Source organism: Pipistrellus hanaki (genome assembly GCF_964339955.1).
Source record: "Pipistrellus hanaki genome assembly, chromosome: 1".
NCBI classification, from domain to species: domain Eukaryota; kingdom Metazoa; phylum Chordata; class Mammalia; order Chiroptera; family Vespertilionidae; genus Pipistrellus; species Pipistrellus hanaki.
The window spans coordinates 193,468,506-193,493,218 of record NC_140503.1 but is presented as its reverse complement, the minus strand read 5'-3'; the positions used below and the strand labels follow the sequence as shown (position 1 = coordinate 193,493,218).

The 24,713-nt window shown below is 35.4% G+C and overlaps 1 protein-coding gene across 3 annotated transcripts in view; it reads left to right on the top strand.

The window, feature by feature from the left end:
• The window catches only part of PCDH7 (protocadherin 7), a 426,551-nt gene that overhangs the window by 397,200 nt on the left and 4,638 nt on the right, over positions 1-24,713 (top strand). The gene's annotated exons all lie outside the window — the stretch shown is intronic.

Genomic DNA, 24,713 nt, shown 5'->3' with positions numbered 1-24,713 from the left:
TCTAAGCCATTTGAGTCTCTACTTCAGTTCCTTTACGAGACAAAAAAATTCATTTTGAAATGAGAATCCATCTTTGTCATCTTTATCAATACTGTATGTTCAGTTGGCATAACATCCTGAGAGCTCTCAGGATGAACAGAAATCTCCAAGCCACGAAGCAGGAGGCTCTGTGTTGTTTACAGTATTTAAAATAAATTGTTTCAGTTCTCTGTGGGATTGTTTCCTGTTGAGAAGAACTTCATAATTAAAAACAGCAAATGGAATGGAATCATAATGCAGGTATTTTGACAATGTGGGCACCTGGTATATTATCTTGAAATAAACTGACCTGTGGTTTTTACCGATAACGTTCTTTCTAGGCGAGATTTGCATAACTACTGAGAATTAGTCCCTCTGCCCATCTTTTTGAAAGAGCATCGAGTTTTCAGTGGAGAGGAGATAATTATGCTATTTAGGATAATAGTGATTTACTGTGTAGGACTGCTATTCTTTACACTACATGAATTTCAGTTTAATTGCTCAGATCCTGTTTTCATGAAAACTGATTCACTTTTCTTTTCAGATTTTCCTTTATGCTCTCTTTTTGTTCTTTTTAAAAATATATATATTTTATTGATTTTTTACAGAGAGGAAGAGAGAGGGATAGAGAGGTAGAAATGTCAATGAGAGAGAACCATCGACCAGCTGCCTCCTGCACAGCCCCTACTGGGGATGTGCACGCAACCAAGGTACATGCCCTTGACCGGAATCAAACCTGGGACCTTTCAGTCCGCAGACCGACGCTCCACCACTGAGCCAAACCGGTTTCGGCTCTCTTTTTGTTCTAATTTTATTTTTTAAGCAAGTAGATCTAGCATTGTAAGTGAAAATGCTTTTGAATATTAAAATTAACTTTCCTTTGTACTTAAAAATTGTTTATTGGAAAATATTTGAAATGACATAGATCAAAATTTTGTTCAAATTATGATTGCCTTTTTTTTGTCTGGTATTTCATTACTATATCTGCCATTGTCTAATATTTATAAAATAAACTCTATAAATTCCATTTTTGTATAGAATATTTGATAAATACACACACACACACACATATATATATATATATATATATATATATATATATATATATATACCTTCTTCAAAGGGAATCAAATGCACGTCAGTAAAATCAAGTGACAAGTTGAAAAAAATTATCCATTGATCTTCTATTAAGAGATAATCACAGAATAGTTATATTGAAGTTAAAAATATTTTATTGCATTTTAATTAGTGATGGCATCATATATTTATTTAAAATATATTTTTATTAATTTCAGAGAGAAAGGGAGAAGCAGAGAGAGGTAGAAGCATCAATGATGAGAAAGAATCATTGATTGGCTGACTCCTGCATGCCCCACCCTGGGGATCAAGCTTGTAACCTACCTTGACGGGAATGGAACAGTGACTTTCTGGTTCATAGGTCGATGCGCAACCACTGAGCCATGCTGTCTGTATTATATCTTAACTAGCATAAATTCTCATCCAGGGGAATATGGTACATATTGCTTTTTCCTCTTCTACATAATTAACTTTATTCTTTGTGAGTGATACAGGGGAGCTAAAAATTAAACATTTTGTTGCTTATCCTGTAAATTATCCATTTGTAGTATCATACTGCATGAGCAAATCCAAAAATTGTACTTAAATATAACAATAAGCTTATTTTAAACTGTAGTTTCAAGAATTACCTTTAATATGTTTTCAGAAACAGATGAGGGTATTCTATTTATTGATTTTGACCACATGGCTATGGTACATTTTTCAAAAATCACAAAATAACTCTCAGTGTCAATTTGCTATACTTTTAATATGTTGCCACTTAATTGATAGGTGATTTTAGAAATTTAAAAGTTAAGGATTTATACTACTTAATTTTTAGTAAGCCTACCATTTAAAAGTTTTCATATCATTCTGTCTTTATTTTTTCTGGTTAATAGAAATCACCTCATATAAACATACTAATTCTGATATTTAATTGATGAGTTATTACATTTTTTGTGGCATCTGTGGGTAAATAATAAATCAGCATGTTGAAATTATTTAAAATATTCAGAATCCATTGGAATACTGCCTCCATGGTAAAATTACTGGAATCCCAATATTGAACTGTAAATCACCCCAAATCTGTATTCAAAATACCCTGCTTTTCCAATAATACAAAATTGGGCATTTTGGTTTATTTTTAAAGCCCATGAAATTACATCATGAAAGCATAATATTTATAGGATCTATTTTCACAGTGTTCATTTCAAAGTCAGCCACATCAAACACACTCACTAAAAGGAGAGAGAGGAGGCAGGAGAGAGAGAGAGAGACACTTGAGCATGTTCAACTATTACAAAGCAAAATCCCTATTATGCAATCAGATCCCTCAAATAAAAATGTGAGACATGTCTTTCAAAGATCTATCTTAAAGCATTAAGTTGGTATATGGCATTCTAATTTAGCCAGACCACAAAGCTATCTGTGAAGGCAGAAAAAGGATCTTTCTTGCAATGGATGCTTCATTCTTTTTCTCCCAGGAGCTAGTCAACGTCCTTTGTCCATTCGCATTCATTATTGCCGCTGTAAGAACAGTGTGGGTTTTCATTACTTCATTGGCACGAGATCCACTGATTCAGATTTGCTATCGGTTCTGACCCCTTCCCCTCTCCCACTTTGATTTACTGAAAATCCACAAATGGAAGAAACAACATACACAGTACAAGGCAACACAAAATAAACAGTTCATCACCCATTAAGTTGTCATCTTTAGCTTGAATTTAACAGAATTGCATGCACTGAACAAGGAACACAAAGGAACTTATGAATAAACAGGATATTTTGATGATTTTTTTGGTGTGCAATGAGTTTCAAAAACATGCTAAATATTATTATCAATCCTCTGAATTTTTACTCTATTATTACTATGGATAAATTGCATCCCCTCTAAAGTATTCAATTGAGAAAGAAAAAGTAGTATGGTAAGATGATTGACATGATAAGTTCACAGTTTTGTTGTAAAATATGTGCATCTATTCAGTATAAATTCTTTATTTTTACCTCAATCCTTAATTTTCTGTGGCTAGCATGACCATCTAATGAATTTTCTTTTAAAATGTTTCTCATATGTATATTGTTATATTCATTCACTATGTGCAAAACTGTAAGTTTCTTGTTTTTCTTAAAGTTTACTGTAAGTAATAATACCAATATAATATAATGCAGTCTTTATTATGTTGTAACTAGGAAAATAGTTCTTGAAAAATGCATATTCTATGCTTTTTTTATGATAATCATGGATAGGTGGAAGTGATACTGAATTATAAAACAGTTTTAAAAAAGTAATTGGATCTCACACAACAGAAAATCAGTTTAAAATATAAATTTTGCCAGCTCAGAGAATTCAGTCTGGTATCACTATTGAATTTACATTTCTTTTTCTTACAAAATGGATGAGAAAGTTTTCTATTGTAACCAGTTGCCTCAGGTATGGCTTAATGCTTCTCTCCTTTTTTCTCCCCCAAATAATATTATTTACAAAGAATCTAGGGGGGAAAATAATGATGGAACAACTATTTTTTTTAAACTCTGGAGGTTGTAGAATTTATAAAAATCCCTCTTAGGTGAAGTGGTAAAAGTTTCCTCTGAGACCAGGCAAAATAAGTGGAGGGGAGAGAAATGAACTCAAGAGGCCTAACCCCTCTTCATCAGTAAATGCTTCTGACACTGGAAAAGTCTGTCTCATGCTCAAAATATCTTGAAGCAGCTTTCCATCTTGGTGAGTCCTGCAGGCATCCTTATACCTGACACCCTAGAACAGTAACTCTCTGGAAAAGCATGCCACATCTTTGGTTTATAAAAAGTGGATTTTTTATAAACTGAAAGGTCGCAGGTTCAATTCCAGTCAAGGGCATGTACCTTGGTTGCGGGCACATCCCCAGTAGGGGGTGTGCAAGAGGCAGCTGATCGATGTTTCTCTCTCATCAATGTTTCTAACTCTCTATCCCTCTCTCTCTTTCTCTCAGTAAAATATATTAAAAAATAAAAAATAAAAGAAAATAATAATTAAAAAGTGGATTTGGTTATAAAAAGGACCATAAACATTGTTCATAGTTTTCTGGCTGTTGTAAGCCGTAAACAAAATGGTGTTTTCATGGGCATCTTGTGATTCATAGAATCTTACAGCATCATGAAAACCTACCAACATATTGACAGCTTTACTGGGCTGCATTGAGAGCATTGCTTTACCTGGGAGAGGCGGGGGGAGGGGGTAACTGAGGTAGACAGAACTTATGCTTGGACCACTTAGTGGGCATTTTCAGTGGCGTTGGCTCCATGGTATGTAGAAGTAGTTTATAGGGAGGCTTGAGCAACTTCATTCAGGTTATGATGACATCGTCATTCTGGAAAAATCTTGCTCCTTACTCTTTTCTCTGAGTATAGTTACAAATGCAACTTGAATAGAGAAAATTGAATAGGATTTTTAAAAAACATCTTAAAACTACTATAAAATCTGTAAATCAAGGCTACCTGTGGTAACCATCAATTACATAGCATTCTGACTACAAATCTGTGAATCTATATAATGTGTGTTGGATTGTGTTTCAAAAATGTATACAACTCCCTTGTTGGGTGTTAAAGGCTCTTTGTAAGATGCATTGAGTAAAACTTCAGTAAACCAAGTTACCTGGGCTAAGCTCCCATGTGCTACCCATAGGCCCCAACTCAGATCAGTGACAGTTGCTGTGGACTAAATCTGTTCACTTCCTCTGGTTCTGAGCTTTACATTGAGTAATACACACTCTAGACTTGTGTATATATTTGAAGCATTTGACAGAGCAATCAGAAGCATTTCAGTGCTGATGCATAGTATTTTTGTATTTTAGTTCATTTACTCCACAATTATTCATTATGTATCTAAAAATGTGCCAAGGGATTTTTCTAAGAAGGCTATTTATCAAGCTAACATGTTGTGTGTGTTGTTTTTTTCTTACTAGTATATTAGCATCATTATGATATTGCTAAGAACATAAATTTTCCAGTTAGGATGGCACCATAGCCATTTGTCTATAGAATAGAATGACAGATGGAGATAATTGGCTGGAATTTTATAAGAAAAAAAAATTCCCTTTCACCATAAACAGGGATAGAAAAATGGTTTCATCTTTCATCCAATACTGAGTAATGATGTTTGGGAAATCTTGGAGGTCAGCTTTTATTGGAATGGTGTGTGTGTGTGTGGGGGGGGGGGAAGATGTTATTAATGATATCTGTTGTGAGTGGGGTTGGGGACTCTTGTGGACCAAAGTTGCCACTTTTGAATGACAAATTCATTGGCCAAAGCTGGATTTTATTTATTTATTTATTTATTTGTTTGTTTATTTATTTATTTATTCATTCATTCATTCATTCATTCATTCGTTTGTTTATTCTTCCTTGAACAGCTCACACAATTTTTGTATTTCCCTTATGGAAGTCATTGTGTTCTAACAGGATTGAAGTTGTGTATGTACTTGCCTCCCTTTCTTCAATTTCTGCATCATGCAGAAAGGGTCCGTGTGTAAGTTAATTCTGTAAGCCCCCACAACCCCTTGGTAGGAAATACTTAGTACCTATGTATGGAATAAATCACGGAACACAGAATTCCACGTTTGACTAAGATGGCCCCTCAAGGACTAATAAAAGCCAACGTTCCCTTTTAAATCCATGTCCAGCATTACCAGGAAGGAGCAAAGACTGTAAATTGTGATGAGGGCTCTGCCATCATTACAGCGCTCAGATTTACTCTGAAAGGGAATTGAAATCAGCCACTGGGAACACTTTAAACCCTCCGCTAATTTTAGGTCATTAGTTGTTCTTCTTTGGAACATTAAAGACTTCTCAACTAACATTATTTTAATGTGTTCTAAATATATGCTTCTGCCTAGCCACATCATCTGGAAATTTTTCCTTTCTGGGAGGCTAGCTAATCCATCATATTGCTGTTGTAAAGTATTTTAGTTGAGAACATCTTTAGTGTTTAGTAACCCCTAAAAAAGTAAAACAAAACATAAAAACCCTAAACAAACAGGGAACAGGATGTCAACCTGTGTAGTGTCTAATTTAAAACCCTGTTTGGGCTGTTGAAACCTCAACTTAAAGCTATAATTTGGGCACCATTGGTGCCAATGAACAGCTAAAGATAAAGAGAGGCCACGTGAGGACCTTCTGACCATTAGTGATCTTTATTTAAAGTACTTAAAATACCGAAAACACTAAAATTAGAAAGAGCTCAAAGTGTATGTTCTTTAACACAGTAAAGAAATTTTTTTTAAAAAAAAAAAAAAAAAGACTTTCATCCAGAAAATTCTAGGTTAGATTGGATACTCAAGAATCAAACTAAAGGAAAGAAAAAGAAAAACCATAAATCTCCTTATGTATTTAATAGGTCCTGTTGATTTTTCTCTCTCTTTTTCTTTATTCACTAGAGCACTTCTAAAAACTTTCTGAAATTGGAGTAGATAATAGAAAATGTTCGAAAGCTCTGTGTCATTGATATACTTTCCCTCCCCCACCCCCTTAATGCAGTTTTTTGTTTCTTGCTGGGCCCCTAGTTTTTCATTTAGCTTGTTCACAGTGTTCCAGTTTTAGGTTCATTTCATAGTGTTTTCCCTTAATGGTAGGGAATGATTGATCAGCTCTCTCGTTCTCTGTTATTTGTCATGCCTGGGTGTTAATGTCCTGTAGAGTTCTTTTTGGAACCGTGTTTCAGCCTTCTGTTACAGCCTTCCTTCCCATCCGCCAAGGGCTGACTCTCACCTAGATGAATCTATCATAAATCTGTAACCATCCGGAGTCCATGTGTGTAACTAATCCATACACTATACCTTAAAACAGAGCTGAAGTCGATAGAAAGGTAATGGTAAATATAAATTCTTCCACGGGTCACACATCAAGTTGAGAGACTCATTATCTTTCTCTGTTATGTTCCTCCTGTGTGTTTTTTCCCTTTTCATTTCCTTCTCATACTCTCTTGCTTTTCTCTTTCTTTTTCCTTTTTTATATCCTTTTATTTCCCTTTACCCTTCCTTCCCTTCCTCTTGTCATCCCTTTTTCCCTCCTGCCTTTTTTTGTTCTCTCATTCTCCCTCCTTCAGTTTCTCCTGTCTTTTTGTCACCCTAACTTTTCTACCACTTTTCCTGCCTTTCAAACATTATTCCATTCCAAGTTTTTTTTTTTTTTAATAAATATGATTTTTATTGATTTCAGAGAGAAAGGGAAAGGGAGACAGGGATAGAAACATCCATGGTGAGAATCATTGATCAGCTACCTCCTGCATGCCCCCTACTGGGGATTGAACCCACAACCCAGGCATGAGCTTTGATTGGGAGTTGAACCATGACTTCTTGGTTCATAGGTCCACACTCAACCACTGACCCATACCAGCCAGGCTCTATTTTGTTTATAGTTTTTCAATCTCTATGTTATGTTTACCATATGTTCACTGAAAATTAATTAGGTACAAGTGGAAAGAATAAATGAATGACAAAAATCAAGATCAAGCCTTCCTTTATTCCTCTGTTATTTCCTTTCTTAAGAACATGCTTATTGAAAACGTATATGCACATATCTAGAAATTTGAGATGCAAAATCCTGTTATTTCTTTACAATATCCTTAGAAGTGAGTAGAGAGGCAGCGGTCAGGCTAGGTTAATTAGCTTGCACAAGCCCATACAGTAAGTGGTAAGCATTAGAAAGTGGGTAGGTACACTCCAGGATCCCCAAGTAACCACATTTTTTATACCTCGTTCCCTTCCCAGATTGTTTTAGACATGCCCCTTGGCAGTGGGCACAACACTTGCCTGTTTCTCTTCTCATTCAGTAGAAAAAAGTTCCGTAATTGTGCCAGGCACACCGAATAATCCGTCCCTATGATGATGGTTAGAATAATGATGATAGCTTATGCTTATATAGCCTTCTGTGTGCCTGAAGCTAGCCTGACCACTTACTCTCCTTGGATAAATGCAGGCTATTCATCAAGACACCTTAGCTATTTATCTTAATGAAGGTCGGTGTGCTTAGGATAATCAGCACATGATCATGATTCACAGGTCCATGTCAAGATAAAGAGATGTCTTTGGGATGCAATGTCCTTCACACACATTGTCCTCATTTTTATGTCCAGATGCTGGAAGAGGGAAACAGACATTTTCAAACTCAATTCAGGTTGAACAAATGTTTATTGAAGATAAATGTTGAGAAGAGGGGAAAGCATAGGAATTAGCAGGCTATCTATTTTTTTTTTTTTTAATATAACAGAATGGCACTTAGAAGGCAGGAAGAAGGGGAGAAAAATATCAGTGGCTATGATTTGCTTCCTTAACTGGAAAGAAACAAATTAGAAAAGCTGTCAACTGTAAATGATTGCTTAAAAATTCTAGAATAATTAATTTAAGAATATATTTATTTAATGCTGATATTGCTGGTTTAGAGCAAGCAGCAGTATAATATTCTAGTGATGCTTAATATATTCTATCTCTGTGGACAATTTTATGTTATTGGATCTTTTAAAATACAGCCAGGACCTAGCTAGTTTGGCTTAATGGATAGAATGTTGGCCTGTGGACTAAAGGGTTCCAGGTTCCATTGCAGTCAAGGGCACATGCCTGGGTTGCAGGCTCAATACCCAGTGGAGGGTGTGCAGGAGGCAGCCAATCAATGATTCTCTTTCATCATTGATGTTTCTATCTCTCTCTCCATCTTTGTTCTTCTCTGAAATCAATAGAAAATATTTAAAGAATAAAATACAGCCAGAAAAAATAAGATTATTAGTTGAGAACCAGTAGTGGTTAACTTTCCATATATGTAGAAAAAACACTTCCAAACTCCACATAGGAGCAACATTGAATATTTTTTTTAAGAAAGATCAGGGGTTGGGGGAAGACATGTCTCATAAAAAGTTTATTTATTTTAATTACTCCGATTTAGTTGAAAATGATCTAATCTAGAGTGATAATAGTGGCTTGGAGAATCATCTGCAAGTGTTCCATTTTGTAAGAAGAAGAAGAAACAAACTGTGAATCTCTTTTGTTTTCTACAAGAAAGCAATTTTTAAAAAAATATATTTTATTGATTTTATTTTTGCCTCTCATACATACCCTCCCTCCCCAGAATTTTATGTCCATTGATTGTACTTATATGCATGTATACAAGTCCTTCAGTTGATCTATTATCTCCCACAGATCTCCCTCCCCTCCCCACTGTAAAGGAAAGCAAATTTAATTATATTTTCCCAGCAGGAGGAAGTTCATGGTGCTTCTGCTTCTTGCTTGGTAGCCCTGTGGTTAAATATCCAATATGATTGTTACACCTGATTACTATTTATCCAGACTTTTTAAAAAATATATATATTTTATTGATTTTTTACAGAGAGGAAGGAAGAGGGATAGAGAGTTAGAAACATCGATGAGAGAGAAACATCAATCAGCTGCCTCCTGCACACCCCCCATTGGGTATGTGCCCACAACCAAGTTACATGCCCTTGACCAGAAGCTAACCTGGGACCCTTGAGTCCACAGGCCGATGCTCTATCCACTGAGCCAAACCGATTAGGTTCAGATTATTTTATTTTATTTTGTTAAGACAAAGCCAGTCAGATACTGACTACGTTGGAATACTTAGTCCTAACTCTCTGGACACACCACGCGTAGCATATTTTATTTGACTGGTTTTCTCATATTGATGAATAATGTATGACTAGTCATACTTTTCAGTTCATCTCATTCTGATTCCTCAACCTGCCTGCAATTCTAAATGTATTTAATCCTGCCAAATCCCCGTGTGTTCTGTGGAAGCCGTGTAGGCATCTCATGAGCAGATAATTAGTCCTTATTTCTGACCGGACAACAGTTTTAATAGTTCAATGACACTTCTTAATACAGCCTAAAGGGTAAACGAGTCCCTTAAGTCATTGATAGCTTTTATTCAGAGGCGAGTTCTTGACAGTTATTTTAAAAGACAAGTTGTCTCACCATACTTGTTTTCCCTTTTAAATTCTCTTGCTTTTGCATTTAAGCCCTGCATTATTTAGACTAGTTAACATGCAGAGCAGAAAGCTGTTTCTTAACTTTCCCCCTGTTTTTGAGGACCATTTAATGCACATTAACTGGTATTCTGCACCTCTTGTACTTTCTGACCTGTTTAGATTAAATTAGTTTTTAAATGTTGATGTAATTGCAAAGTGCACCCAAGTAATAGCTTAGAGATTGTATTGTATGGAAGGCACATGTTTTTTTTAAATTTCTTGATTTAGCCATCTTTTCATGTCTCTCTATGGGGGGAGAAGCATATTAGGATTTAAGCAGTAAAAAATATGATTTTAAAATGTACAAAATAGTAATTATGAAAAAATTGTTTCTTTGGGGGAAATGAGAGATTATACCTGGTTAAGTAGATGACAGAGTGCTAATTATTATTTATAGCCTTTATTATTATATACCTGCAAGTCACAATAGATTAAGTTTCACTTAACTTTCAACAGCTACTAATTATAAAATACAATGTGGAGAGAAGAATCATTAATTTATGTTAACCTAATCTTTGAAATTAAATACTTTGCAGATACTCTTCTAAGCTTATTTTAATATGCATTTTAAACATTTATGAATTTAAATAATTTAAAAATGAAAAACATTTAAAGGTGTACTTTTTATCTACTCTTATGGGGATTTATTTAAAAGAGATGTGTTTTTGGCACTATCATTTATAACAGAAATACATGAATCTATAATCTTTCATATGTGATAACTATTGTTTTCCTGTAGTGAATTGGTAAGTATTCCAAAATTTTATTGTTTTGACACATTTAATTTATTCTACGAAAACAGGACATTGAGTGAAAAGATATGATTTTCAATATTTTAGAATCAACATTCTACCATCCAAATATAAGTGTAGGAAAATTATACATAAGAGCAGTTAGAACAATAGCTGTGATAAGAAGCGAAACATATATTAAATGTTTCTATGTGTAGATGATTTTGCCAAGCATTTAATATCCATTCTCTCATTTAATTCTAAGAACTACCCAATGAGATAGTGCAGTAACTTGCTCAAGGACCCATCGCTGATAAATGACTGAATGTGGACTCAAATTAGACTTCCTCTGTTCAGATCCCAGTGTACTAATAATCACTCGGACTCACTAGTTTTTTCCAATGAAGAAAAGGTATTCATAAGTGAAAGTTAGATTTACCCAGTGCTTGGTCCGTGGCTTTTGTGGCCTAACATACAATTATGAAAAGTTCAAGGTATCTAAATGCATGTACTTTAAGGCACCACTCATTTTGCTCATTTACTTGTAGTACAGATAGCTTTTCGTTATTCCCACACATGCACTCTCAGCTTCATGGATTGCAGCTCTAGATTCTCACAAATTAAAAATGTGGATATTAATCAATTACCAGGTTGACACAGAATCAAGTTGGATAACTACAGCCTTGGTGTTGCTTTGTGTTCATTTCTTTTCTTAAGAAATCGGAACAGTCAGTCACTTTTCCCCCAATTTAACCAACCCCACATAATGTCTTTGATGCTTTGTTTGCCAGAAATAACTGTCCATGCTTTTTTTTTTCTATCCTTAAAGCGTTTATTTCCACTTCTCACATCCAGTTCACCCTGGAGTGGTTCCGCAACCCCCGCGCTCAGAAGTGCAGCCCACTGCGCTGTGGTTTCCAAACGTGGCTTTTCTGTCTCGGGAATGACAGTGATCCCAAAACCTCAAAATTGAGGTGTCTTTCTGCCTTGGAGAATTAAAAATAAACCTATATGTGAAGATGAAACTTTTTTTATTGCTGAATATGACTTTAATAATAGTAGAAGTTTGAGGCTTTTTACCAACACAGTAATTTAGTCTCCTATTTTGATTTGAATATAAAATTTTTTATCCCTTTCAGGAACTAACTGAGGGACAGCTGTGAGAAAGAAAAAAAAATCCCCAAAGGAAAACAGTTTTAGCCCAAAGTCATTCTGGCCCTGGAATCTACACACACACACACACACACACACACACACACACACACGCAGACAATTCTTGAGTTTTTACCTTTCTGTCTGTTCAAGCTAAAAATGTCCCCTGTTTTTCAAGCAAAGACTGCTGAAATTCATACTAGTTTTGACCTCCAGGGGTACTGCTTTTCCCAACTTTTTTCTTTTATGAATAGTGAAATACTTTTGTGGCCTAAAATAGGGGAATACTTGTCTGCTTTAATTCATCTTAGACAAAGATGATTTTTTTTTTTTTTTGCAAACTTATGACATGAGTTTATAGTCCATTGATGTATTATTGATTGAGAAGTAGTATTGTAGAGTGGTTAAGAACTCAATTTTGAAGTCAGATTACTTGAGTTTGCAATCTCATTCTACCACTTACTAGGTGCAAACTATTAAGTAACTCGCTTGACTAATCTGTGTCTTAGTTTCCTCATTTCTAAAATGTGAGTAATATACAACTTGTCCTAAGAGTTACTGTGGAAATGGAATGAATGAATGCAATTTAGTAAAGTTTTAGAATAGTTCAAAAGTATCACTATGTATTGAATGAAGGAATATTAATTTGTAGTTATGTTACCACAAAAATAAGACCTATCTTCCTTGAACCTGGAAACTTCCTGCCAGCTTTGTGCAGCAGGGTTTATCTGCTCTTATTTTCTCTCCATGGGGAAATTTCCACTGAGTTCCCATGTCTGCCATCCAAATCCCAATCTCACCAGTCCTCAGCTTATTTGCAAACCAGAAGCAGCTGACAAACAAATCCGCAAAGTTCCCATTGAATGATTCACTTAAGCACTCACGGAGTCCAGTCCAGTGGTTAAAACAGGACACATGCACTTTAAGTATGTCTTTTAAAGGAAACTCCTACAGCATATGCCTTATTGATCATTTCCATTGGTGCAAAGCTTGTTGTTTCATCCTTCTTTGTTTCTTAGAGGATTGATTCATTTGAATTGTACAAAGCACTGGCCAGGACACAAAAGCTTGCTATAATTAATACCTTCCAGTCGGTCCTCTTTGCCTAAGAGCTGCAGAATCGCCAGTGAAGCTAATTCATTGAACACATGGGAGAATCTGTTTACACCAGGAAGCCTGTTTTCCTATGTGATGCCCACTGCTGGCAAAATCAAAGCTGAAAACATTGAATAAAAGAGAGAATTAAATAAAGAGCATGTGTGGCAGATGGTGGAGATAGTTGATCGTCACTGTCTGCTAATTTCACTACACTCCCTTTCTTTGAATTGCAGTCTCATAATTTTGCCATGATTCTCTATGAAATTATGCTGATTGTTAAGCTCTGATTCACGCTTTTCTTAAGTCATTGGTGGAAAAGATGACAAGCTAATTATACTCCTGAATTTTTTACACTATCAGTTTGTTAAGTGCAGACATGTTTTACTAAAAAAATAAATTAATTAATAAAATAGATTAAAAGTATGTAATTTGACAGTGTGACAGATTGATACTTAGGCATTAGACCAGCAGTACACTTAGATGGCTTAAGTATGTCCTACATTCTAATGTCTATATGACTTTAAGAGGTCACCTTGAGTTCTTTTTTAAAGGGTCTGTTGCCATTTTGATGATTGAAATAAATCAAAATCTATCAGAATTTAAGTAGATTATGAGAAGGCTCATCACAATTTATACATAATTCTAGAAAATTGGAATCTAGAGGGAACTAACTATAAATTCAGAATGTCTCCAGGTAAGGAATTATATTTACAGTAAACTTCCTGAAGTGGTTATTGAGGAGGTGACTAATTCTTATTCTTGAGGTATCTAAATTCTTTTTTAAGAAGGATAAAATTTAGTCCCTGGAGTACAATTTGAAATGACAGCTCAAAGTACAATTCAAAATTTACATGACCTTGTGAGTATATTACAATTATATTTTTTACTAAGTATCATAAAATAGATAGCTTTTTCAGAAACAGCCAAGAACACACAGATTTCTATGTGATACAATTTCAGTGATAGGCTTTCAATCTTTTTCAATGTGACTGAGAACTTAAAAATCCGTTTTATACAGGAACCAAGGGCACACATATACATATATAGACATCTATTTAAAAATTCAACCAAATTTTCACAAAATGATGTGACCATGTTGTGAACTGATTGACTCCCTCCATGGATTCTGAGGATTAGAAAGTAGACATCTTTTCAGGGGAGCGTTATTCTGCCCACCACAGTAGGTTGTGCGAGCAGTGTGAGGATGGCTCCTGAAGTGTCAGCCATGTAGCATAGGCAGGTATGAGGCAAGCATGCGTGGAGCTCCAGAGCCTGTGTCCTTGCCCACCAAGGGAGGTTCAACAATGAGGTTTTGCCATGCTCCGAAGGAATCAGAAGTAAATAAAGCAAAGCACTTCAATGAGCAGCAAAAATCAATGAAGCCAACGGATTCAGCATTGCTTCATTGATTTCTCCCACTTTACTCACTCATTGAGTCCTGTTTGCTAGTTACCAGAGGTCATTTCCTTCCTTTTCATTTATTTATGTATTTATTATCTATCTATCTATCTATCTATCTATCTATCTATCTATCTATCATCTATCTATCTATCTATCTATCTATCTATCTATCTAATCTATTTAAACTACTCTGCACTCCCAAGCTCTTTAACACTCTTTTGGTGCTCATTGTGATTGCCAATTTTACTTTCAACTGAGCAACTTATTGACTAGGGCCGGCATTCCACTGCTTTAAAACTCCCCAGAAATGGCCAAAACCGGTTTGGCTCAGTGGACAGAGCGTCGGCCTGTGGACTGAAAGGTCCCAGGTTCCATTCCGGTCAAGGGCATGTACATTGGTTGTGGGCACATCCCCGGTAGGGGGTGTGCAGGAGGCAGCTGATTGATGTTCCTCTCTCATCGATGTTTCTAACTCTCTATTCATCTCCCTTTTTCTCTGTAAAAAATCAATTAAAAAAAAACAAAAAAACTCTGCAGAAATGGTTTTGCAGTTCCTACCAAAAGCTTTCAGAGCCTCATCTCTCAATAGCATGTTAGAAGTCATTGCTATCATGAAATCTTCCTCAATAGGGAAAAAAGGTGGAACTCCAAATCAGAGCAACTGATGGAATTCTGTTAACACACAGCTTATTATCATCATGGGAGCCTTTCCCACCAGATCGGCTTTTCTGTCTTACCTGTGAAATCTTTCAATAGGTAATTCCACGCAATAAGTTTGATAATGTGTTTTGAAAATGGCCATATTGTTAGAATAATTATATAGTTTCTCAGGATCCCTACATTGAAGGAAAAAATGAACGAGTACCGTGATTTTTGCCACATTAAAAAAAAATTAATTTACTCCTTCAGCACATTTTAATTACAATGATTTGCCTCTCTGTACAAAGTAATTACATTTCTATTTTATGCATGATTTGAGCTTTAACATAGTTCATTTTAGACTTTCACGCAAAATAATACATAAAAAAATACCTAGAAAACCTTATAGCATATGTGGGTACTGCACTGTTTCTCTTCCTCCTTAACACAACCCCAAATATGAAATTCACTTTTTTTAATATTAACATATTTGCATTAAGTATTTAGATATATAATACTGGCTACTTATTACAGGAGTATTTAGCTCATTTACTTAAAAAAATTTTTCCCATTGTTTTATTGGAGGAAAGAAAATTTGAGAAAATATTATCTAGTAATCGAAATATTTCAGTTTTTATTTTTTTCTTTTTGTTATGTGTTATGTAGGAAAGCAAATATAAAATGGGTACTGCCTTGAAGACTACAAGCAAAAGACAATATTTTTACAGTGAATAAAGATTCTATGTACAACTTTTAGAATAAACATCCCTTCCTATAGGCAATGTTAATATTTATTTGAGAGATATACATTCTATAATATTATGGCCAATAATAAAAATGTTGAAAATTTGGGACCATTACTGGACAGTGGCTTTAAGTTGATACTTGCCACTAGAGTGGTATCCACTGTAAATTGATACTTTAAAGTGAAACCAGTAGATAGTGACTAGCACATCTTATTAACTAAAAAAAACAAACAAACAAAACACCTCATGCGGACAGTTTTACTTTTGTATAATCTTTCATGATTGCAAGGACTCATCAATTTATCTCTCTTCTTATGGTAAATGCATTGCTAGCAATGCAAGACACTGGTATGTAGCAAATACTAGATGTAGTTTTTAGGAAAGGAAACATATTTTTAAACTGGTGCTCAGCAATCAGTTAAATCCATCTCTGAGCATTGATTTGCTACTTATACAAAGGCTTATTAAGTTCTTGAGGTATTAGATTTGGGCGTCAAATGATCTACCTAAAAATTAGTTATCAAACCTAAATTATATTCCTTACCTCTAAATATACGTTTTATAATTTTTTAAAAATCTTTTTGTCACTGTTTGAAAGGCAATTAGTTTACCACATGTAATTTAAATTTTTCAGGGATGATTGTTGAATTGTTAAATATTTCTTTTAAAAAAAAAAAAAAATATATATATATATATATATATATATATATATATATATATGTTGTTGTTTTCATTGATTTCAGAGAGGAAGGAAGAGGGAGGGAGAGGTAGAAATGCCAATGATGAGAGAGAATCACTCATTGATCAGCTGGCTCCTACACACCCTCTACTGAGGATCAATCCCAAAACCTGGGCATGTGTCCTGACTGAGAATCAACACTCAATCAATGAGCCACAGGGGCCAGACTATTTCTTAACTTTTCTTTCTAATTCTAAGAGAGAGGGGAAAAAAGTATAAAAATACAGCTTTCCATCTCTCACTCACCAGGTGGTTCAAAGTATAAACTTCCAACTTTAACTCTGGTATCTTGAAATTTTATGCAAATTTGGGTACTTATCTGCATCTATGGAGAAAGGCAATACTTTAGTTTTCATCAGATTATTAAAGACTATGACATTCTAAGCTAATAATTTCCAATATGAGAAAACCTAAGAGACTAGGAGGAAACTCGTGAAAGTTATGATTAATAAAGTAGAAAATAAACATGAATTACCAAAAAACCCAGAAGTGGGTCTACTTTCAGTGGAATAATCAATTGCTAACTTGGGATATAAAGGCCCCCAGCCTGTTTCCGGATTGTATCAACTCCTTTGATCAATATTGGAGTGACTTCTGATTCCCAGCACTTCCTCTCCTTGTATTCTGCTCCCTTAACACTGCCTTCACCGCTGCCTCAGATTCTGAGGAGGCGGAGAGAGACATCAAAGTAAAGCCGCATCTCAGATGTTCATAAACTGATTGCTCCCAAGCAGTCACCATCCATTTTTTCTGCTGTCATGCAGTTTTCACGTGCCAACCAGCAGATTCATGTTTGAGTTGATTCAGCAAGACTCCTGAGACGTGGTGTGCCGTTCTGCAAGGTCTCTGCTGTATATGATAATGCCACATTCGCAGTGACAGTGGTCTAAGCTCCGGGCAGAAAATGCTTCTTGAGATACATTCAATTGCTGTTTAACTGAGTTTAGCCTAAGGTATGGAGGAAAGTTGCTGATGTTTTCAAACATGTTTAAACGTAGTCATATTGTCTCGGCGTGTCTGCCTGAACTACAGCACTGGTAGGTTTAACACAGTAAAATCCTGCAATCACAAAACCAGAATTTCCAGAATTTTCTGTGGTAGCCCTCAGCTTGAACTTATTTAAATGTGCTTAATCACTTGGCTGGCCTGCATGGCTCCGTGTTTGAGCATCGACCTATGAACCAGAAGGTCACGGTCAGGAAGTAGCCAATCAATGAGTCTCTCTCCTCACTGATATTTCTGTCTCTCTCTCTACCCCCACCCCTTCCTCTCTTAAGTCAATAAAAATATATTTTAAATGTATTTAATCATTAAAACTGTTCTTTTGAAGAGTTATACTTTCAGGAATATTGTTCAGTTTCTTACTTGTGATAAGAAGTCATAAAAGAAGTAGAATATATTGTTTTCACACCTCATGCTGTTGTTCGGAGCAGTTTGTTTATTGCAGATAATATAATACACTCATGATCATTAGCTCAGTGATGTATTACTGCTTCAACACCCCCCCTTCCCCACCTCACCCCCAAACAAACACAAACAAAGGGGCATAACTTAGGGGCGGCAAGAAACAAAGATGTATCACTTGGCACATTTCTGTAGATGGGCTGCACAGCCCTTCCGCTAGTTTTGCTCATTCGTTTGGCTGTATTCACCTGGAGCGTTGGCTGAGGGTCAGCTCTGCTGGGACAGCTGAATCTCCTTCTCAAACAGCATTTGATCTTCAAAGAAACTAGATCATGCCATCTCTCAGGATCCAGGTTCCAGGTTCTAAGGACAAAAGCAGTGGCTGGTAGGCCTCTGGAGACCCAGTCTGGAAATAGCATGGTGTTGCTTCTGCTACATTGCAGTGGTCAAAGCCAGCCAGCTTCAAGGCATGCAGGAATAGACTCCCATGGCGAGGGCAGGAGCAGTGGTCACATTGCAAAGGGGGTTTGACATGAGAGGGGTTTCTGTCCTCATATTGCAATGTAAAGCAACCACGTACATACCTATATCGTGAAATCTGCATTGCTGTGTGCTGAATGGCTTGTTTCAGTATTTTTGATATATGGGGAATGCATGGCATTTTAGGATTTGGCTTGCTTTTTGTGGATATTCAACCTCTGAGTCTTAGGTGAGTGTACTGCTCATTTCTGGCTTAGCATTAAAATGGAACCCCTTCTTGTGTAGGCAAAATAAGACAGCAAACTGGCAAACACTTAATTTTTTTCAAGTGAAAATGATTAATTGTGAGGTTGATCTGTTTAGGTTGTAAAGATAACTGCAAATAATAGAGTATTTGCCCTTTCGTTTTGAGCAAAGATAATAGCACAGACCAAATAAATCTTCTTTGGCAAAGTCTTAGTAAGCATTAAGTATTAGGAGATACTGGACTTAAAGTAACCGGGATATGGTGGCCAGTGTGTTTTCCTAAATGGATGGTAGCTCTGTTACATTGCAACTCTATCAGCATGAACCCATTAGTACCACCGGAAAATTTACTCAAAATACATGTTCTTTAATTTGATGATTGGTATTAATTACAAAATAACTTATTCAAATCCCTTGGGGCCAAATATATATCAAAATTCAAAATCCTTCATGTTTTAGAAAATATGCATGTTTCATATTTTATTTTTAAGCATCCTGAAGAGCTGATATGGAATCCATAATTAAACATACTATTTCCATAATGAAACATAAATATTCAGACTATGTAAGTTTAATAAAGATGAAAAAATAGCCTTGAATTGAAGGTTAGTTTTGTTGTAAATTTTTGTTACCAATTTTGTAAATCTTTGGTTTCCAAGGTTTTTTTATTACTAAATTATGGAAAAGGGATTGTGCACCTGAAGTAACTAATATTTTGTTGTCATTGTGAATCTTCACCCAAGGATACTTTTTCCCCCCACTTAGTTTTAGAGAGCTCGTAAGAAGGGGGAGAGAGAGGAAGAGAGAGAGAGAAACATCAATGTGAGAAAAACACATTGATTTGTTGTTTCCCACACATGGCCAGACTGGAGCCTGGGATCAACATGCAACACAGAAATCATTTTCTGACAACTGTTTTTAAAATAAAGCATTTTATTTAATCCTTTGAGTACAAGATATTTTTATTTGAACTAAAGAAGGAAAATGTTTAAATAATTATTGGAAAACCATTGCCAATTATTTTCTTTCATCCTTTTGTAAAACTGTGACAAAGAACTGGAATAAATCAAGCAATGCTCATAGAGTTTGGAGTCACACTTTATTCATCGGGTGGGCTTAGAGAAAATGAATTCAAATTCTAAGCAAAGCTACAAGCAGAACTTCCCTTTTTATTAAAGAGCCAGCCCTATGTGCGCTTAGTGGTTATCTCGCTGGTGGCCTTGAAAACAATATAGTTCTATCCAATTAAAAAATGCACCTGGCATGGCATTGAGAAGATAGGCGTCTCTAAGTCTCTGGCCTACAGGGTCAGACAGCTAAGTTTATCTTCCTCATTATTCAAACAGGCTAAAGCAGGCTAGAAAACAAAGTTATTTTTTTAGACTAAGAGGCCATCTAAAAAAAAAACAGGAGAGAATTCTAAACAGTAGTTTTACAAAATAGTGGTTAGCCTTCTCAAAACTGTTTCATAATCCACCAAATTTCACCAGAATCTAGGGTGAAATTTAGAAATTTCGCCTCTAGAAAAAAAAAAAAAAAGTCATATGACAGGAAATTGGGAAGTAGAAAAGGAAAAATAAATAATTTAGAAGAAAAAATGTCACCCATATATATTCTTTTCCTCCCCAGAAGAATAGAATGTCATAATTTTTCATTTGAAAACTTTTGAACAAATTATAGGCTAATGTGAATACCTGGGATGCCTACATGTTGACTAACAACCCATTTACTTCAGACTAGAGGCTGGGTGCACAAAATTCATGCAAGTGTAGTTCTTGCTTCCCCCAACTGCCAGCATCGGCTTCCCTCTGGCACCCAGGACCCGGGCTTCCCTCTAACCACCAGCCCCGGTTTCATCCGGAAGGTCATCCGGAAGGTCATCTTGTCTAATTAGCATATTACACTTTTATTATTATAGATGGTATGAGAATTCAGTAAGTTATATATTAAGCAAATAAGCAAAGGATGTATATAAACCTTAAGTATCTGGGTGGTTTTTGTTTTTTTTTAAATCATTGGAAATATTTTAACACTAAAGGCTACATATTTATGCCTTCTCTTAGAAAAGAGAAATATTCTTGTATCTTCCATCCCAAACCAAGGGCCGGAAGTGGATGGAGTTCGTGTCCAGGATTCTAGCAGAATGCATAACTCAAGCATATGAAAACCCTAAGCCATGTAGAGCTGTCTAAAGGATTTCAGTGCTTTCCTATAATAAAGGTGCCTCTAGTGGTTTCTGAATCATGTAGGACAGTTTCTGGAAACATTAAATGCCTCTCTGAATCTTGGCTTTCCTTGTTATTTCTAATGAACCTTCCACGTTTTGTCTATCTGTCGCTTCTTGTTGAGGTGACTGTAGCAGCATCTTCCTACCAGCCTCTCATCTACCCTTTTTAAGAACAAATACACATCTTTTTAAAGAAAGAACTTGATGTCTTACACTAGTTAAAATGCCTCTTACTTTAGGAAATAGATAGTTTTAGGAAGGTTGTGCCATATTTTTAATTAAGTAGTAAAATTTGTGACTTTGTGGTATCTATTTCCTGTGCTGTTCAGATATGTTTTTCTCTTCCTTTAGAGACTGTATCTTTTTCATAGGGCTATGGGTTGCAGTAATTGACCTCTAAATAGTTCAGCTGTTATATTTTAAGAAGGCACAATAAAGCGAAAGACAAATTCTTCTTTGGCCTCAGCTCCCCCATAGACTGGACCCCTCACTGCTTTGATCCTTCTGGCTTTTTGGTTATGGTGATAAGTAAAAGACATCAAGTGTGGAAAGTGCTTTCTATAAGTTGTTTTTAGAGTGATTATTATTATGATGGCTTAAAACCATGTGCTTTCAAGGAAGAAGTTAACTTTCTATCTAAGAAAATACTTTAATTCTGCAGAATGTTTTAAAGGACAGCGTAAAAGCATAACTAGGTAAGAATAGAGAACACAACGCTAAAAGCAATGACAGGATCTAATGAATGCCATTTCTACTTCTAGTCTTCTCAGGGATGATGGGATTGAATTGGGGTGGGCTCTGAGGAACTGACTCTGTTGTGAAACTGCTGACAGACATTACATTATATCTCAATATAGACATCTTACATTTTTAACTGATTTACTCCATGCCGGGTAACAAGAAATGTAACTAACTGTTTTCCATCTTTAGTCTCATCAAAGTAAAAGGGAATCATAGAAAACAAAAGCATGAAATAAAGTTCTCAGATATGAAAAGCACATCCTTCAGTGAAAGCATGAAAGACTAAGGATTGCTCGTTATGGAAGGTCTATAATCCCACCAAAAATAAGACATGATATGTGTTTTATGAAAATAAGAGGTATATTTGATGATTCCCTAAGACCTTATATAACCATCATGCTTTATTGCATGAAATAACATTCACGTTTATTGCATAAACGTTTATGCAATATCCTTACATTATCAAAATGAGAAAATATAGAAACACAGAAAGATACCACTCCACGCAGGCCTTCCTTTTAATAAATTGCATCATAATACAAACTGCATTTGTTAATCATTGGCTTGTCTTCTGAGGATTTATTTGAGTCATCAAGATCAGAAGATCTCATTGCTCATGATGAATCTCTTCTAGCCTTTCTTGATTATTTTCTAAATTTGATGACAAACACTGCAACATGTCTCAGCCAATTAGGCTTGTCAGCTTCCAATGTGGTCCCCAATCAAGAGTCTGACTTTGGAAATGACAGGAGAACCTTATTAAAAGGCACATTTGCTGGATAGAGAGGTGGCAGCCCGCATTCAGGGCTGATGGCAGAGGAGACAAGCTGCCTCTCATTAAAAGCAATAGCGGAAGTCAATGTTAGAAGGAAGGATTCTGAATTACGCAGTAAATGCTAAGAGAAGGCACTGAAGGGTATCTCACTTCTAGTTGATTGGAAATTGAGTCAACCTAAATGAATATAATTTCTCATGAGTATAGGGACTTCAAGTACATATGTTAAACAACAGGGCAAGAAGAGTTGATAGCATATTAACAAAGGGAGGAGCTGTCTCTGAATCCATCTCAAAGGAAGGAAAAACATGAGGTGATGTGAATTTCAAACTGTAACACATATTAATGCCCAAAGCAGCAAGTGAAGTGACATACTGTATGAGAAGTAAGTGACCATTGTGGGTCCTTTCTATGGGAAATGTCCCAGAGATTTGTTCCTATTTTGGTAGCTAAATTCCTTGGTAGGCATTATCAGAAAAGCAGGGGGAAACGTTTTAACTCATTAAAATAGTGAAGGAAAAAAGGAATGTTTAAAGTAAAAAAGTAGTCTGATCTTACACTTTGTATTTGCATAAGGCTTTTTTTTTTTCTTTCTTTCTGTTTCAAAGTATTTAGGTTAGCTTCAGATAAACAAAGTCACCCAAGATGGAACTATTCTCTAAGAACTCAGTTTGCTCATCTAAACTAACTAGATCACAAAAAACATTCATAAAATTTGTCAATACTTTGATTTTTTTAAGATGCATCTAAAATATGTGTTTGAGAGACAGATGGAATTTAGCACAAGGAAATGAATAAGAAAGTGCTTTGTCATTGGATGATACAATGAATAGGATCTGCCCACTTAGAAGTCCAATAGCAGTTATGTGCAGCTACCAAATATAATTACCGTTGCATTTTACTTTTGGGAATATTCTAGATTTCCTTTGGAGAACACTGGCATTTCTTTGTGGAACTCTCAGCACAATATAAAAATTTGGGCCACAGTGGTTCAAAAATCAATGGGCTGACAAACATCAAGATTTCAGTTATCCATCTGAGAAGGAAAAATTGCTTGCAACACTGGACTGCCTTATACAGGAGATTTGGCTGAGTAACACTTGTAAAAATCCTATACAAATGATTGTCAAAATAGGAGTGTAATGTTAAACTACAGGGGTTGGTGTGGAGAGAGAAAAGCAAAAAATACAAATATATTTGGGATAATTTATGCAACTTCCTCTTCTATTTTAAAGTGAAGCTACAGGGATTATGTATATTTAAATCTCACTAATTTCATTTGTTGAGAATATATTTGCAGAGGTAAAAAAATCATCAGTCTTTTAAGACCCAAGCCTTGTAACAAAATGATATGGTATGGTATAAATCAGAGCAATCATGTTAGGTTTGTCTGTTTGACAACAAAATAAACTATAAAATATATTAAATAAAACCCCAGGTTATTTTCTTAGAATCTGTTGGGTAGAGCAGGTTTTATTCTCTCTCTCTCTCATTCTCTCTTTCTCAAACAAAAAACAAAGTCTGTTAAAAATATATATATATTTGTAATAGTAAAAAAATCCATAATTATTCTTCAAAGACAGACACACATAATGATTTTAATTACACGTATATGTAATTCTTAACTGCCATCTTTAATCCTAATTCCTAAGAACTCTCTAGATATGATTTAGCCTTATAGAAAGAGAAGACATTTTCCATTTCACTAGGCAACAATACCATTAATTAGGAGTACATGCTATCTCATCAAAACTCTAAGAGCTTGACTATATATACCCAGTACATTGCATTTCACATAATATTTCATTTAGCAAACACCTTTACAAATGTATTGCTGTGTGAACACTAAGAGGATTTTCCTACAGCACGTTTATATTGCATATATTAGGTCATTTGAAATGGTGGGGGTGGGGGATTGGCGGGCTTGGGAGGGAGAAGTGGTGGTATTATTAGTATGCTCACACCCATAACCTACTTGTACCTGGATTTTCACTTTTTTACAACATCATGCGCTGTCAATTCAGGTTCTACTTCTGAGTCACCCTGATGTTTTAGAATGTATTTTAAATTTAAGGTTTTGCATATTTGCATTCTATGAATAATGCATAAGCAGGAAGGAATCCATTTGGCAAAAGTGCACAATTCCTGGGATAATTTATAAATACAGAATATTATATATTTGGATTTAATAACTTTCCTTATGCGTGTAGAAAATGTAGATCTATACAAATACCCATTTTTACTTTATTTCTA